Here is an 18,202-nt window from a genome sequence, read left to right as displayed (position 1 = left end):
GAGCAACTCTCTTCAAGCTTGTGGTGGCACACAGGGGAGGCATTCAGGGTGTAGTTGTGTGTGAACAGATTTACACAGGAACATCCTTAATGCCAGGCAGTAATGTCCACTAATGGTTTGCGGGCAACACTTTATTATAAATGGCAAATCATTATTGCCTCCTTTGGTATTCAATGTAATAACATTTATCATGTTGAGTTATTTTGGTATTCATGGGGATGTCAGATGTAATTCCATAGGAATTACTGTTAGAATGAATGCCCACTAAATTACGATGGAATTAATATGAAATTAGATATTACGGTAACATTATTATCAAAAGAGGTCATCATGATTGATGCACTGTTCAAATAAGGATATCAAAAAGAATTGAAGTCAGACCTGATTAATCCAAATCAGTTTGCAGACTCCATTTTTATGCAGATTATAATACATTTTCAAACTGATAAATCAGCCAAAGATATTAGCAAGGAGATGCAGGCCACCGTCAAGTTTTCCAAAGAGCTCCATTTCTGTATACTACAGAATAGGATAATTAAGAAACCAAGTTGCTCCTAACACTTAACTCAGTTAGAAGAAAATAACAATTATTTTTATCTTTGATTTGGATGACAGAAACTGTTTTGTGCCTTTTTGTTTCAAATTGGAGGAGAAAGCATTGATATTCTGCTATCTCCTCTGAAATAAATATAATTTGTCTAGTTTCCTAAGAATATGGGTTGGATTCAGTTATCCAGAAGGCCTCTTCCAGTCCTGTGTTACTAATTCCCCTGCAATGAAATTATACAAAAAGCATGTCTTTCTGCAGACATGTAGAACATGTCTTCTACACATGTAGAACAGATCTTCTGTTCTGTTCTTTTCTACAACAAGACCGGGGAAAAGGACTTGAGACCACTGGCAGGCATCTGGGACAAGCAGGCTGGACAGAGACCTCCAAAATATTTACGCTTTTAACACCTATTTCACTTTATTGAGAGCATGGTACCTAACTGTTTTAGACCTAACGGGGCATTTGGATTCAGCTCTTTGCTCCTCATGTATCACAGCTGGAAACCTGATTTTTGTTTACCAGGCACTACAATGCCACAATACCCTTTGACTGCATCCAGCTCTTGGATGAAAGTAATTCTTATTTTCATCTCTCAGTGATGTCAGCATTGTACGCTAATGGAAACACCATACATGTTGCCAGCTACACTTGTTCTGCTGCTGTCACCGTATGATGCTTGTCAGGAAATGCCAGATTAGAACCAGGGAAGCTAATACAAAAGTTAGAATTATTGCTCTTCAGGTTGATCCGAGAGCATTTAGCTTAGCTTAATAAAAACAAAGGATTCATTTATTTGAAAATGAACCTTTTAAATATTTGACGTGCACTGTTCACCCCTCACTGGTTTCGGATGGGACTTTCTCTTTTTTGAAATCACTTAAAATCTTTGGGTGATTTCTTTGTCTAAACTTTCTTTTCATGGAAAGATATTAAGTACAATTACAGGAGAAAATCCTAGTATTTCAAACTCTGAAAATATAGTATAAGTTACATCTCTGCCAGAAAACAAGTAAGAAGAGCCTATGTTAAAAAAAAAAAAAAAAAAAAAAAAAAAAAAGTTGTAAGAGGGAAAAAAAGAAGAAAAAAAAAAAAGTCATACAATCATAGAATCATAGAATCATATACAATCATAGAATCATAGAATATCCCGAGTTGGAAGGGACCCATAAGGATCATCAAGTCCAACTCCTGGCACCGCACAGGTCTACCCAAAAGTTTAGACCATGTGACTAAGTGCACAGTCCAAACGTTTCTTAAATTTAGACAGGTTTGGTGCAGTGACTACTTCCCTGGGGAGCCTGTTCCAGTGTGCAGCCACCCTCTCGGTGAAGAACCTCTTCCTGATGGCCAGCCTAAACTTCCCCTCCCTCAGCTTAACACCATTACTGCGGGTCCTATCACTGGTGATTACGAAGAAGGGGTCACCTGCCTCTCCACTCCCCTTCGCGAGGAAGTTGTAGACTGCGATGAGGTCCCCCCTCAGCCTCCTCTTCTCCAGGCTGAACAGGCCCAGTGACCTCAGCCGCTCCTCATATGTCTTCCCCTCTAGGCCCTTCACCATCTTCATCGTCCTCCTCTGGACACTCTCCAACAGTTTAAAATCCTTTTTGTACTGCGGTGCCCAGAACTGCACACAGTACTCGAGGTGAGGCCTCACCAGCACAGAGTAGAGCGGGACAATCACTTCCCTCGACCGACTAGCAATGCCGTGCTTGATGCACCCCAGGATATGGTTGGCCCTCCTGGCTGCCAGGGCATGCTGCTGACTCAAAAGAGGGATTTAACCACAGCTTTTCATGCAGACAAATGACTCCTTTGAGCAAGGATTTGTGGCATAAAGATGAAAGAAAATGCATATACTGCAAAATACACAGATGGTAGAAGACATTTTTAAGCTCCAATTACACCAGGTGTTTTATACTTTGATTATCTTTATCTGTCCAGCCATTGAATTAGGGGTTAATTACTGAGAGTAAATAGGCACTTTTAGACAAAGTATCCCATCATTGCTTTTTCAGCTGATCAGCACGGTAGCAGAGAGAAAAACAAACTGGCTCAGCTTGGAAAAGACTGCAGTATTCCCTGTTTTTTGTTAGGGATTCGGCTGCCTCACAAAACTGTTCTCTTTCCACATGGTAAAAGCCTATTTCCAGAGCAAATAACTGCACAAAGGGCTGGAAATCCCTAAAAGGCAGAAGAAAACCTCAGAATTTTATAGTATAAATGGCCACAGATAGAGATGATATCCTTACCTCCTTCAGTATTTTATATAGTCCAGATAAAACTTCCTTCTGGGGGTTGCTGCATTTTTAAGCTTTTTATTTTATTTTATTTTATTTTATTTTATTTTATTTTATTTTATTTTATTTTATTTTATTTTATTTTATTCTATTCTATTCTATTTTATTATTTTATTTTATTTTATTTATTTATTTTATTTTATTTTATTTTATTTTATTTTATTTTATTTTATTCTATATTTTAATTTAATTTAATATTTATTTTATTTTATTTTATTTTAATTTAATTTTTCAAGAAAGGTTTCTGCCTCCATTTTTCCTTGTTTATTCCATCATTTTGTTTTTTCTCGTGAAGAGAAAAATCTCACTAGCAGATTTGAGCTAAAGCTCCTAGGATCTGGCCTTGAGGAAAACAGCAGTGTAGCCCTTCATCCTTGTAAAAATTATTAAAAACTCATGTCCTGTCTCACTATAGAAAGGTGAATTATATTCCTGATCAATATATAACTGTATGGGGCTGGCTGTCCCCTGATCGGTGGAAATGTGGATGCACACTGGTGTGGACACCATCTCTGCTCTTTGCTGACCTCTCGATAGTGTGGCACCACATAGGGTGCTCTAGTAACAGAGACCAGAAGCACATACAGTTTTGCTGAACACATGCAATGATCCCACATCTCATCTTTCCTTTCTCTTGCTTTTTTTTGTTGGGTTAAACATTGAAATAAAATACTTTGAATGCCCAGGGGAAAAAGAAAAAAAAAAAGAAGAAGAAGAAGAAAGCAATGAATCCATCTGTCAGAGTCTAAATACATATATATATAATATATATATATATATTTTTTTTTTTTTAAACAATAATGCAAACTTTGCTCATTTCCAATAGGTACATCAAAGGGACCTGCCTGATGCTGGAAGACTCTACACAGGACCTCTGGGTGGCTTGCTCTGTTATAAATCAGCAGCTGAGGGCCAGGTATGTTTCTCTAGACAAATGGTCTCCAAAGTGAGAGTGCACACTTTGGAAGTGCAGAAGACAATACATTAGGGGACTAGTTTTTTATTATTATTTTTATTTTTATTTTTAATTTCATTTTTAATTTTATTTTTAATTTTATTTTTATTTTTTTTTATACTACAAATAAAAAAAAAGTGTTTATTTTATCTTTATCTCATCCTTTTTCTACTTTTTTTTTTTTTGATAAATTTTATATTGTACATAATATATTAGTACAATAATGCATGTATATAGTTTATTAATAAATATAAATGTGTTGGGAATATATGCTCAAAAATGTTTACTGATGGGGTACAAAAGCAAAAAAGTTTTGAGACCACTGTGCCATCTTGAATGGTTCTGCATGCCATGCTTGGGCAGTCTAATCATTCCACTGACTTAAAACTAGCTCACACATAGACACATACAGTGTGGACATCTGAATTTAAGTGTTTGACTTTAGAGATGATTCCCACAATTTGTTTTAGGGTGGTTAACTGTAAGACGAGATAAACTTCATTGAAAGTAATGTCAAAATATATGGTATCGATCCTGAGATATTCTCTAATGTAATGTCTTCCATAGGAACACACTGACCTGTGTTTTGTGAAATGTTAGTAATAGATATACCGCTTCCTTTCCTGCACAGATTTTTATTTATTTATTTATTTATTTTTTAATGTGTTTAATCTGTAGGGTCCTCTAGATAGACATCTTTAAATGTTTATAATATGTTTTTCATTTGCATTTGAGTGTATTTTATATCTGTGCTAAATTGTCAATCTTTAATATATCACTACGAGATGTCTTCAGAAAACCTTTAATGTAAATGAGAGTATGGCTCTTGAATTATATATGCAACTATGAAACCACAGAATGTAATAACAGAATTAAACTCCTATTGTATTTTTTTTTGTTCATTTCAAAACCTTTTTATAAGGTTATAGTTCATTACCTATCTATAGTAATTTTTCACACTGATTAATCTCTTTATTTTAAACAAAAATATTCCCTCAGATATTTTCCTATATATTTTAAGGTATATTTTTTCAACAGGAAAAAATAAAGTTTCAAGTGAAGTAAAAAAGAATGATATTCATTTTGTAAATCTATGTGAAGTGTATTCTAAATGAATAGAATGATCTGTTCAATACAAAAAGGTTTAATTTGCAACTAAATTCTATAGGTTATAAGTGGGATGTTTTTCCTTTTGTTGTTCTTTTTTGTGCTTTTATTTGTTTGTTTGTTTTGATCTGATTAGGAAATTCTGTTATATTTTTACAGAAAACTGTTAGTTTTGTCCCACTAAATTATACAGCAATTTCCAGGAATGGTTTCTAGATTATTTTCTACTATATAAGGTTTACATGAATGAATAAGGCATAATTAGGATCAAAGCTATACTCTTATATTCAATAATTTTGTGGTTTGATATTAAGTCCTTATTTTAAATACAGCAAATAAAATACAGCTGTATATTCCTTCCTGAAAAAAAAAAAAAAAAAAAAAAGAGTAGAAGTAATACCCCCCCGTCTATGAGTCTATATAAGGGCAAGGATGCCTTATTTTTGAACCATTTATCCTTCTGCTCTTTGATCACCTCTCTGGATCATAGCAGGGTTTGGGAGCTTACTTGCAGACATTCAGTTCATAGGAATAGCAAAAAGGAAAGCATTATTCTGTGCCCTCTGACTTATGCAAATTCCTGTCTCACAGCAGATGGGATGCATGCCCTAAAGTTTGTAAATAAATAAGAGAGATAAAAATTCTTATAGGTCATGCTTTTGTATTTATCAGCAAAGCAGAGATTCATTCTTATTCACAACAAATCCTCTGCATAGAAGAGAAAAAAAAAATCTTCTGAACTTCTATGTCAATTCAAAAAGATCCATAATACATGTATCAAACACAAACTGGATTATCGTTTCCCAGGTTACTTTTTACCATCCAGGTCCATGAGGACTGAAAGAAAGATTTTTTTTTCTACAACAACAGCAACAACAACAACAAAATATTTCAATTTGCGTATAGATATTATATATATATATATGAAAGCAAGTTAATAAATTTAAACTATTTGATAATGACTGCTGCCTCAGATCTTTAACCCTATGTCCAGCACAGCAACAGAAGTCACTGATGTCCCAAAAACAGGACCCCAGATTTGCTCTTATAGTTGTCAATGAAAGGTACTTGGAGAAAAAGATTATATATATATATGTATATATACATATATTTCAGTGGGGATGATATTACTACAGGAAAATAAATAGTAAAGAGATCTGTTCCTTTCCTCCAGGGATGTGACAAGCTGTGCTACCCACCTGAGCCTCAGAATGGAAGAAGCACTCTTCATATGCCCAACCTAGGGCAAAAGAAGTCACTTTTTAAAAATGATTTATTTATTTATTTTTAATGACACAGCAATTACTGTATTTTGGAGCTGTTGCACAAAAGTGCCTGGAGATCAGTGTCAGGATACAAGTAGACTCAGAATCACAGAAAGGTGATTAGAACTCAGATTAGAAGGTGATTAGACTCAGAACCACAGAACCACAGAACCACAGAACCACAGAAATGTGGGTTAGAAAGGACCTTAGAGCCCACACAGTTCCAACCCCCTTGCCATGAGCAGGGACACCTCCCATCAGACCAGGTTGCTCAAAGCCCCATCCAACCTGGTCTCAAACACTTTCAGGGATGGGGCATCCACAGCCTCTCTGGGCAAGTAGCTCCAGGTCAAGGCTAGACACAGACACTTTTTATCCTTCATTTACTTTTGGCTTTTGGCAAAATTCATTACCCACATCCAGGCTATGCCAGGCAACTGATCTATATTTACTAAAGCCAGAAAGGATATTTTCAATGTATTTTAATGTGTTCCCTACTTTCCTTTGTATAGGAAGCCTTACTTTTGTTCCTCAGCTGCACCACAATGTGTTTAGCCTTAGATGTGACAAAAATAAATAAATAAATAAATGGTGGTAGTGGTGTGTGTGTGTGTTTTAATGAAAATATATTTCAGTTAAGCCTGGAATCATCTTCAATAAAAAGATGACTTGCCTACTTCTAAAAGCAAAACAAAAAACTCTGGGTGCTATTTCTGGAAGTGTTTAATCTAAATGTCACTCCTACCAGAGCTCCACTTTATTAAATTTCCACAAAATTTTGTTTAAAAAATAATAATAATAATTTAAAAAAGCTTGTGATCTTAGTTGTTATTTACATGACAGAAGAAAGTCCCAAGTACTTGGATATTTACGTTTCGAACCAAGAGAAGTAAACTGAAATGAACAAACATCAGAATTTTTCATTAAAATTATTATTTGAGAGTCTTCATTTCTTGAGTTTAATCCACCTCTAATTAGCAGAGTGTTGCCATGCGCAGCATGGGCAGCGAACTGCAGGGCCTCCATGGGTTATTTAGAAGACGCTTGAAATAGATTGTCACAATAAGCAGACGCTACTGCACATCAAAGGCTTATAGCAAAGCCAGTGATTTTCTATACCATTTCACCAGATAATAGGTTTGACTCAAAAAGCCTGCATGAAATTGGTTTCACTCCTACCTATCTGGAACCAGTTATTTGAATAAAAAGACCAGTTTTACCAGTTAAGTATCCCTCTAGGGTGCTGGCATAGAGAAGAGAGCCCAGCACTCACTGGCTGCAATAGAAAAGCTTTTAGGAATGAAACAAACCACCCTGAACGTGAACAGCTCTGAGGCGGCAATCCTGCCTCTAACACTTGTCTGATTCACTTTCTTCTTTCTGAGAAGTTGTAAAAAGACGGCAACTCTCTATCCAGTGGTCTCCAAAGCAGGGTGCAGACATCCCAGGCTCTGTGTAAGACAGTTAATTGATTGAGGTGTCAGAAGAAAATAGTAGAATTTCAGCAGTATGTGTCTATAATTTATAAATACTGCTCTGGTTGTGCTCTTCTTAAATCTTCTTATTGATGGAATGCATGATCTAAAATGTTTGGTGACCACTGTTGTGTTATATTGTACAGACTTGTAAAGTAATTTCTAGGTAATTCATACATTTCCATGACACTTGAAGAGCACAGTTACTTTGGTGTAGAATAAGACCTTGCTTTATGTCTATTTGTATATGTGAAATGTGCCATGTGTGCCAGTTATGGTAACTGTATTACTCTGTGGAAGGAGTGAGCCATCTGCATACCAGCATAGTGCTGAGTAGTTGTTAATGAGTTCATAATTTTTGTGAGGAACTGTAGTGAGAAAAATGCACCTCTATTTTTGTATTTGAAGTCCAGTTTCAGTTATCAGAGCGGAAAAGGACAAATACTCTATGACTGAAGTATTTAGCCTCTTCATCCCTCACAATGTTTCAAAATGGAACATAGCTTTGAAAGATGCATTTAAAATTTGAACAATACATTTTATTTAACCATATAAAGAACTTTTGTCATTATACTGTTCATTTCGCTGGTGAAATTTCTTCTTCATGTTAACTCCCAGGTTAAAACATCAATTAATTTAGATCTGTAATGTACTCAATATTTTCTCTGCAAAAGGGCTGAAATAACATGAAGGATTTTTAAATGTCACAGGCTTTGACCAGGACTAACTGTTCTATCTAGCATAAGCTCTAAGAAATGCATTTCGAACAAATACCCACCCCTCTCTATCACAACTCATAACAAAAGAGGATAGACAGGGCCATAGGTAAAGACAAACCTCTTCTAGCTGAACTAAGAAGTACACACACACACACAGACACAGACACACAGACACACACACACACACACTCACCCACTCACCCACCCACCCACCAAAGGAACTAATTGCATGACTTCGAATAAATTTCCATGTGGAAGTCAAAGGGCAGGTGCTTTCAAACTCAGATACACAAATTTGAATATTGATTCAACTTAAATAAGAACAACAGCTGATAAAATTAATTTCAATTCTTGCTTTTTTTTTTGACTTTGCTACTACTGAAAAGGGAAAGAAGTGCTGATGAGAGGTGTGTTGTGTGCTATTATGGAGGTGTTCAGCTGACTTTGCAGATCTGAGTGTTTGGAGATGACTTCTGAAGGACCAGGTATATTGTTGGCCCTTTGAATTCGACCAGTTCAATGAAGTCAAATTGCTGAACATATTGAATGTTTACCCATTATGACCTTAAGTGTCCTGAAAGCAGATTTTGAACTGGGATATAGAACAGAAGGCAAGATCAGAAACACCAAACAAACTGCTTGAGTATTATAATTAATGTAGAGAGACTAAAGTATCTCTATAATTCCTGTTGCCTTGATCAGCTTTCCTATATCCACAGTTCTTTTAAGGAAAAGGGATGTACTGCTGTCCCTTTCTAGGACTGAAGTTCACTTTTTTCTGTAAGCGCATAAGAAAACAAAACAGGACTTTTTTTTTTTTTTTCTTCTTCTTCTCTAAGTCTATATATCTTCATTACAGTTCTGCTAGTACATGCAAAATCTGTCTAACATTTATTGCACTGCTCAGAAAATTCTCTTCCTCTTACGGAAAATACTGATTTTTAGCAGAAAAATTAAAAAAATATATACATTCACCAAAAAAATAAATCATTCTGCTTTTGTAACATGGCAATTACACTATGTGCATATGGGATTATCTGATGTTGCTGTTCTCTTTCACCAGTAGCATATCATATAATTTTTCCTCCACAAAGTAGGGAAGATACTGTATTTGATAGATTTATTTATTTATTTATTTATTTTTAGACTGTGTCATTTGTTTAGAGGACACACCAATACCAAATGCAATATATTAGGATCATGAGATTCCTGAATTTTTAACTTCATTTAGCTATAGAGCTTCTGAATCAGGTATTTCTCCAGGGTGGCCTAAGTACAATCTGTTATGCCTTAGTACACTCTGGTCCCAAAATCTCTAGATATTTATATTTCTGTGATTGTATTTCTCTGGAGTTTTTCAGCAAGAGCAAAACAAGTTAACCTCAGAAAAAATATACTAATGCTCTATAACATACAAATAAGCAAAAACACAAACAGAAAAACACAGGAGGACTAGATATTTTATATCATAAAACAAAACTATATTCCAATGATCAATTTTCATTCAAAAATGAAATCATTGGTCTAGAACTAATCTGAGTGGCAGAAGATGTTGGTGAAATCTACAGAGCAGATGGTACAACTCAGAGAGGAGTGAAAAATCTATCAGATGGTCATAAAAAAATCACACATTATATTTCTGATCCCATCAACCAACGCTGGAGAATTCTTGGTCAACCTTTCTGAAAGAGTGATGAGGAGATGAGAGTCCTGCAACTTACTTCAGATATGCTTTTGTGTTTTGTACGGTTTTCCTGACAGTCCTCAAATAATATACCAATGATAATTTTACAACTGTGAAATTGCATACATGTATATATATATGCAATTGCACATGTACACATATATTTGAATATTTATTTATATATGTACGTATGTAATTGCATATATATATATACTTATATATATGTAGTTATGTGATGTACTGTGAGACACTAGAGAAACTAGAGGCTAGAGGTGCCACAGAGGTCAGATTTATTTATTTATTTATTTATTTATTGAGAATAGTTGGCACATTTTTTGAATGCATGATTTTTTTTTTTTTTTTGCTGTATGGGTGATAGTTTTAATCCTTTTCTTCCACATTACTGTTATTCACCCTATTTCCCCAGACACATTTAGTTAAATGACTATCAACAACAGATGATTATCGCAAGGGGACAAGGGGATGAGTCAAAACATAAATCAGACTATAATGCTGTCTTCAGCAGAGAAGAGAATATCGACCAGCATGACAGCTTCTGCAAACTAATCAGTAAAGCAACATTCCAATGTAATTGTGCAATATCTTTTTCCCCCTTTACTAATTTAGTTAATGGCCATATATTAAAAGAACATGGAAAGGACAAAAATAATAATAGTAATAATCTCAAGCATGAAAGCAACCCAAACAATAATTCTACTGGATATTGAGCAAGCAGTGCAAGAACCTGGAATTACTTCTGTGGCCTTTTACTCCCGTTACCTCTTAGTTCTGTCCACATTCATCACCTTCTATATAGGTAAAGAGAGAATGGTTTGGGTTGTAAAGGGACCTTAAAGATCTTTAATTCCAATCCCCCTGCCATGAGCAGGGACACCTTCCATATATATATGTTCTTTTTTGGTCTAACTTTTAAGGAACTTTGATTTGGGTAATCACAAAACATTTCTGATTGTTTATTCTTCCTTCAGGTACAAAATTGTTAACATGCTGACTAATTACAAGAACATATCCCAAGGTAGGGAAAGGGGCACAGAACAGAATCAGGTATGATTTGTATCTGTTTTCAGAGAGGAAATGGCCAGACAGAAGAGAGATCATGCTAGTACTCTTCAAGTTAGGAAATCTAGTAAATTTTAATTCTGATAGAAAACAAAATAAATAAATAAATAAATAAAACAAGTAATACAGGATGGGTTCATTAGTGCTGTCTTACTAGATTTTCCAAACAGTAACAGTACTCCCCCAGTTCAGAGACAGTGGATCAATGCTTGCCTCTCCTTGTTAGCATGCTGTGTATATCAGGACAGAATGCCATGTAAGTCATGAATGTAGATGTAGATACCCAGCACCAGCATAGGGGGTCCATTCTGCAGTAGAACCTAAGGATCCTGAGTTACAGTCCCAGTCACATGTATGAGACCTTGCCAAATTTGAAACATGGCTTTAAGGTTGTGAGGGGAGCAGTTAATGTGGTGTACAACAGAACATTCATTCTTGACAATAATGTTGCATATTACAGACATTGTAGAAGTCATGAATGCTATTTACTTCAAGTTTGGATAAGTAAGTAAAGCAATTATTTCTTGTGAACTTTAAACTTGGATTAATGTAGGAACTTGAAATGTTTAAACTTAAAACTACGTAAGTAGATGTTTCTCTGTATTCTTAAAGTCTGATGGACATAGACACTAAATTTGAAATGGAGGTTCGAGTCAGTAAAGACTTACTGTCATCAATGGGACCATGAACCATATCTACGATCACTTTGGTTAGCAAGTTTTACCAAGAAACAGAAGAACATGAATAGTTTGCTCAGCACTGGGCTTTGGTTTAGACATGGAATGTTCTTGGGATCTATAATATTGAATGGGATTATCTACAAGGAACACCAAAGATATATTTAATGGCATTGGGACTCTGAGGAGCTTGAAATTCAAAAGTACCTAAACCTGAAATCATTATTCATGTGAGTAGTTATTACTCTGAATAATATCAAAAGGGAATACATGTCTTTGCAGTGAATATTTCCACATTCTAAGCAAAATACATGATAATTAGGATTCATTCGGGTAAATATAGCTACTCTAGCAAGAATTTGTATGGCTTAAGTTAGACAACTTCAATCCTCATGTGAGTGTATATCAGAAGTTTCATCGTTATTGTCATTGGCATGAATCTGTCTTTAAGCAGATATTTTCATTTTTACAACATAAAATGTTGCAATTAGTAGTTAGTATACAGTAGTTAGTATACAGAAGGAAAAGTCTTTAGATTTGTTCTCAAAATTTGTGATACTTCATATTCTCAAATCACAGTTCTAATGTTCATGAATTGACAACTGCCACAGTCCAAAGATGTAATAAATAATGACTTGACAGGTGGTAATATAACTGTCCTTCCCAATAGCATCACAATGTGAGTGCTCTTTTACCTTAATTATTTTTGATGAGGAATGTTATTTTTATGAGATGGACAAAAGAGTTTCCTTTTGAAGAAGCTGAAAATCTCTGAAAAAAATATATTGGCCAGCTTGTCAATTAGTATCAGCTGTCATAACTGTGCAGATATTGACAGAACTTAGCCAGTTCATACCGGTAGAAAATCTTTTCTTAAAAATTAAACACAATAAATTATCGTGCAAAGCAAAGAAAATGACTGCTTTTCCTTTTAAGTATATTTATTACAGTTCTCTAATCACACACCAGATTTAACAGCAGTGCAGTCACAGCTGAATATATCAACTCCCAAATTGCAAACTATAATGCTATATTAAGATGTTTTTATTTCAGATTCTAAAAATTACATTATTTCAAGATTAAAAAAAAAAAAAAAGGAAGAAGCAAGGAAAAAAAAAAAAGAAAACTTAATAACTTCCCCCTAAATTAGTTAAATGAATTTTCCAGGCAATTCTGCTTGATAATGAGACAAAGATGGCTTTGTATCCATTTGCATCAAATCACTGGATTAACACTCTCATCACCTCTTCCAAAGAAACATTTCTCTGACACATGAGCTACTCTTGGGCCTGGAAAACATAAATCAATATAAGTTAGGAATAAGAAAAACTATGTCATTGTCACCCTTTCCTCCTCTACTATTCTTTTTTGGTATTGCCCCTTTTAAAGCTGTTTATAATCTTCCTGCTCTGTATTTTACCAGAACTTGAATTTCTATCCTGAAAGGCTTCTGGCCCTCAGCAAAATAAGATGCTGTTCCTTACTGATCCACTGAACAGATGCAGCAGAGACAGCAGAAATGAAAACATTTTTATTGCCCTTGTGCTGCTCTAAGCTTTTCACAAAAGCACCAGTACTTGGGAGATTTTCTTTTGGGGAAGAATCTGATTAATTTACACACGTCAAATAACACTGTGCTTCAGTAGAGATACCAAAGACTTTATTAGGATGAGACCTGTCCTGCAGACATCACATCTGTCCCAGTGAGCAAATATCTATTCTTCTACTTTTTTTTTCCTTCTAAAATTATTTTCACATGGGTGTAAAGCAAGTGAATGTTGAGCTAATTTAACCCATTCATTTCTATTTTGATCAGCAGGAAAACACCAGCTAGAAAAAAATTATTCAGCTCTTATTGCCATGGTTTCCCATTCAAACTTGTGACCAAAAAATTCCATGTTGCTACACCCAACCCATGACATCCTCAGCTCTTCCCAGGAGTTGAATGATTTTTATCTGATTTACCTGATAACATCTGACTCTGTATGCATAGCTTTTCATGAGCACAACCTTATTGACAAGCACTTTCAAGATCAACATCTTATTTCTTATGCAGGGTCATTTCACTTCTTGATGCATATTAACAATTATAAAACTTGGTTTCATACCAAAACCAAAGCAATATCAAATCCATCTTAACTAAACTGCAAGAAAGTACTATTTAACTCACTCCACAAAGCAATAAAGTGAACAATCTTGTAAAGCATCCTAAGGAAAGAGGAAGGAATCTTTAGAGAGATATTGCAGAAAAAGGAGGAAGGTAAAGACTGAATAAAGGTCTGAGTCACCATTTCTAGAAGTCTTCAAGAAATGTGTAGATTTAGAACTTAATAGCATAGGCTAGTAGTGGACTTTAGTACTTACAGTACTCTATCACCATCCTAGGGACTGAGTTGAGGTTGACCTGCCCCTTATTCCTGGGATTGTACTTCTAGAGGAGAGGTTTGACATTTACTTACTCCTAGTCACCAAGATCCTCACCTGATCACCATGACCTTCTAAAGACAATTCAGAGGGACTTCATATGGAATTCCAATCAGGCAGCCTGTGGCAGACACCCATAAAGCTACCCATGTTGAACTGCTCTCTACTCCTGACCCATAAGCTCACAATTGGCTCACCATCTGCTCTTAGGCAGCACTCCACATGTTTCTACTGTTCTCTCCCATCACAGGTAGCTCCCCCTTCTTGCAGTCTTTGCCTGTCCTTTGTAGAGAGCCTGTACCCATGCATGGCAGAACTCCAGGCATGTGAACTACCCACCATAACTCATGACCCCAGTGAGATAGTAGTCCTACAACTGCACGCAAACTTCTTACTTCCTCCTACTTGTTCCCCATGCAGCATGCAGTAGTGTACAGGCACTTCAGAGATACGCCCTGTCATGCCGATCTCCCAGATCAGCATGCAAAGTCTGAAACAAAACAAAAACAAAACAAAACAAAACAAAACAAAACAAAAGTATGCAAAGTGAGAGGATCTTCTGCCGTACTGCTGTACTGCAGGCACTGCCTTACTGGCATATGCTTGAGGTACATCCTCTTAAATCCTGTTTTGTTCATTAGGAGGTCTCTTGTCTACATCATCCTGCAACCTTTTCTTGCCAGGCTGGTCCACCACTTCGTCACTTGAACCCCTAGGTTCATCATCTCTCATCCCTGTTGTTTTTTAAAGTTCTCCTAACCAGCTTAACCAGCCTGTATGCAAAGATGTCTTCACTTCACTTATTTGTCTCTTTATAAAAGTCCTCAATCCTCACAGAGGGTCCCGTGGTCATGAAAACCACAGCCCTGTTGCCAACATCAGCTGCACAACCTGTCTGTGATGTTCAGGATCCTTCTGCTCCGCCTCATGCACTTCCCACTCAGAATCAAGGAGAAAGCACATCTCACCAACAGAGTAAAGGAGAAAAGTACCTGGGTCCACAAGACCTTGATTATTGCCCCCAGAGTCCTATGCCAGCTCAGATGTCTCACATTGCAGAAATGTAACCTACACAAGCAGTGCTTCACCCTGAACTTTGGCTTTACTATGCAAGACAATTACAGTTTTCAAAAGGGCTGAAAAAAGTTCCATGGGGAGCTGAACTCTCTTAGAATTGCTTAAAAATATCCAATTGTATTTATTCTGCTTCAGGTTAAATGTCAGAAATTGTATGTGACTCGCTTGTAAAAGTCAAGACATTATAAGTGAAAACAGAGCTCTCAATACTCACCTATAAATCACAGATCTGCAAGTCTTCACATAGGGCAGCTATTCCACAGCAAAAATAATGAAAAAGAGAATTCCTTAGTTCTCAGGTTTCTTCTGGAAAATTTACACATGGAATCTATCAAAACTGGTATGAACTGAGATAATTTTGAGACAGTATGGAAACATCCCTTTAATCTGAGCTATTTCAAACAGTGAAGGTAAATGGATTTTGAAGTTTCATATGGAAAATACTCTATTTTAAATTAGCCCTTTTTATTAAGAAGAACCAGAGATGAAACATTAATTATTAGATAAGTATTAGGTCTAAATTAAGACTGAACAGAAGGAAAGAGAAGGTCACAGAACACATGAGTAGTCCACACATAGGGAATACTGTTGACATTATTTCTGGTGAGGAGCTCTGGGATGATCTTGTGTGGTGGTTTTACTCGGGTGGGCGGCCGAGCTCCACCACAACCACTCTCTCACTCACCCTCCTCAAAGAGGAACAGGGAGAAAATACGATGAAAAGGGCTCAAGGGTTGAGATAAGGACGAGGAGATCGCACAGTAATTATCGTGACGGGCAAAACAGACTCAGCATAGGGAGATAGTAAGATTTATTGCTTATTACTAACAAGCTAGAGAAGTGAGAAACAAAGGAAAGAAACCAAAAGCACCTTCCCCCCCATCCACCCTCTTCCACCTCCTCCCCCCGAGCGGCGCAGGGTAACGGGGGAACGGGGGTTATGGTCAGTCTATAGCGCTTCTTCTCCGCCGCTCCTTCTCGGTCACTCTCGTCCGCTGTGCTGTGGGGTCCCTCCCACGGGATGCAGTCCTTACTGAACTGATCCGGTGTGGGCTGCCCACAGGCAGCAGCTCTTCAAGAACTGCTCCAGATATGGTTCTGTACCACGGGGTCCATCCCTCAGGAGCAAACTGCTCCAACCTGGATCCCCCACGGGCAGCAGCTCCTGCCAGGTCACCTGCTTCTGCGTGGGCTCCTCTCCACAGGCTACAGGTCTGGTCCGGAATCTGCTCCGGCAGGGGTCTTCCACAGGCCGCAGTCTCCGTCGGTGCAGGTCCACCTGCTCCACCGTGGTCTCCTCCACGGGCTGCAGAGTGGAACCCTGCTCCATGGGCTGCAGGGGGACAGCCTGCTTCACCATGGTCCTCACCACAGGCCGCAGGGGACTTCTGCTCCGGCACCTGGAGCACCTCTCACCCTCCTTCTTCACCGACCTTGGCGCCTGCAAGGCTATTCCTCACTCCTCTCACTCTCCCAGCTGCTGTGTGGCTGCATTTTTTTTTTCCCCTGTCTTAAATATGCTCTCACAGAGGTGCAAAACAACATCGCTTATTGGCTCAGCTCTGGTCAGCAGTGGGGCCCTTACCTAACATGGGGCAGCTTCTAGATCTTTCTCACAGAAGCCACTCCCATGGCCCCCTGCTACCAAAACCTTGCCACGTAAACCCACTACATCTTGTCATTCATGAATAAATTAGGAAGTATATAATAATAAAAACTAAGTCCACCAATAAGATTTGCTGCTGGGGAGGAAAACACTGTCCTAAGCAACTCAAATACAAACATGCATTCATACATGTATGCATGTACATGTATGCTTATGTTTAGGTATGCATGCATGTATATCCTGCTTGGTTGCATTTGTTGTGTTATCATTTAAATCCAGAAAGAAATCCAAATCAGTGTCCTAAGCTCTAAACAACTGCAGTCATATATATATTTTAATTATTATTTATGTGTTTATGTACATGCACATTTATATGTGTATATACATATATATGTGTTTATAAAAACAATTTTATGAGGGGGATCCTTCAGATAGTCCATGTGCCTGTATAAATTCACCATAACCCAGGAAGCCATCTCCATGCGTCACTAAGTCTTGTCCAGACCTGCTCAAATTCTGGTTGATCTCTGCAAGCCTTGTGAGACAAATGCACAGCTTAGAGCCACAAGTACAGTGAAAAGAAAAAAAAAAAAATTCTCCTTAGTAACAACCCGTTCCTGCTCACATGGTGCTGCTATTGATTTTAGAGGGAGTTGGACTTGGTTCTCAATAATCTCACATAGACATTGATTAACAAAGAATAGACTAGTTTCCCAGCCCTACTTATTAAAATAAAACCAAAAGAATAAAATGTTATCTGCCTTGTGGAAAAAGTTAACCAAGAAATAAGTTTAATGACTACAAAGTGAATATCAATTAAAAGAAAAAAAAAAAAAAAAAAAAAAAAGAAAATAACATAGTGCTGAAATGTTGTTGTTTTTTTCTCCCTCTGTGTTTCTTTCTTAAATAGCACATCAGCTGTCATCTCTCCTCACTCAGAAACCCTAAACCCGAAAAGATCTTGCTTACTTGAGTAAATTAATTATTTAGTGAGTGATGGATTACATGACACAGAAGTAGATAAAATGCCCCAAGGAGATGATGAAAGAGTAAAAACTGTGAAACCATCTTTGGATGCAGAGAGCAGAAAATAGGCCAGTTGTTTCTAAGCTTAGTCCCATGTGAAGGCTAGAATAGCTCTGTTCCTTCTCAGGGCAGTCTATTGCATACAGCAGTTTCTCTATTTTGACATTTTGCATTCAGATTGGGTTTCTTCTGCATGCTCTGTTCCCAGAGTGATATTAGTTTTATGCTGAATAGAGTTTATCTTCTTGGGTGAT

This window comes from Cygnus olor, chromosome Z (assembly GCF_009769625.2).
Source record: "Cygnus olor isolate bCygOlo1 chromosome Z, bCygOlo1.pri.v2, whole genome shotgun sequence".
NCBI classification, from domain to species: Eukaryota; Metazoa; Chordata; class Aves; order Anseriformes; family Anatidae; genus Cygnus; species Cygnus olor.
Note: the sequence above shows the minus strand (reverse complement) of the source record.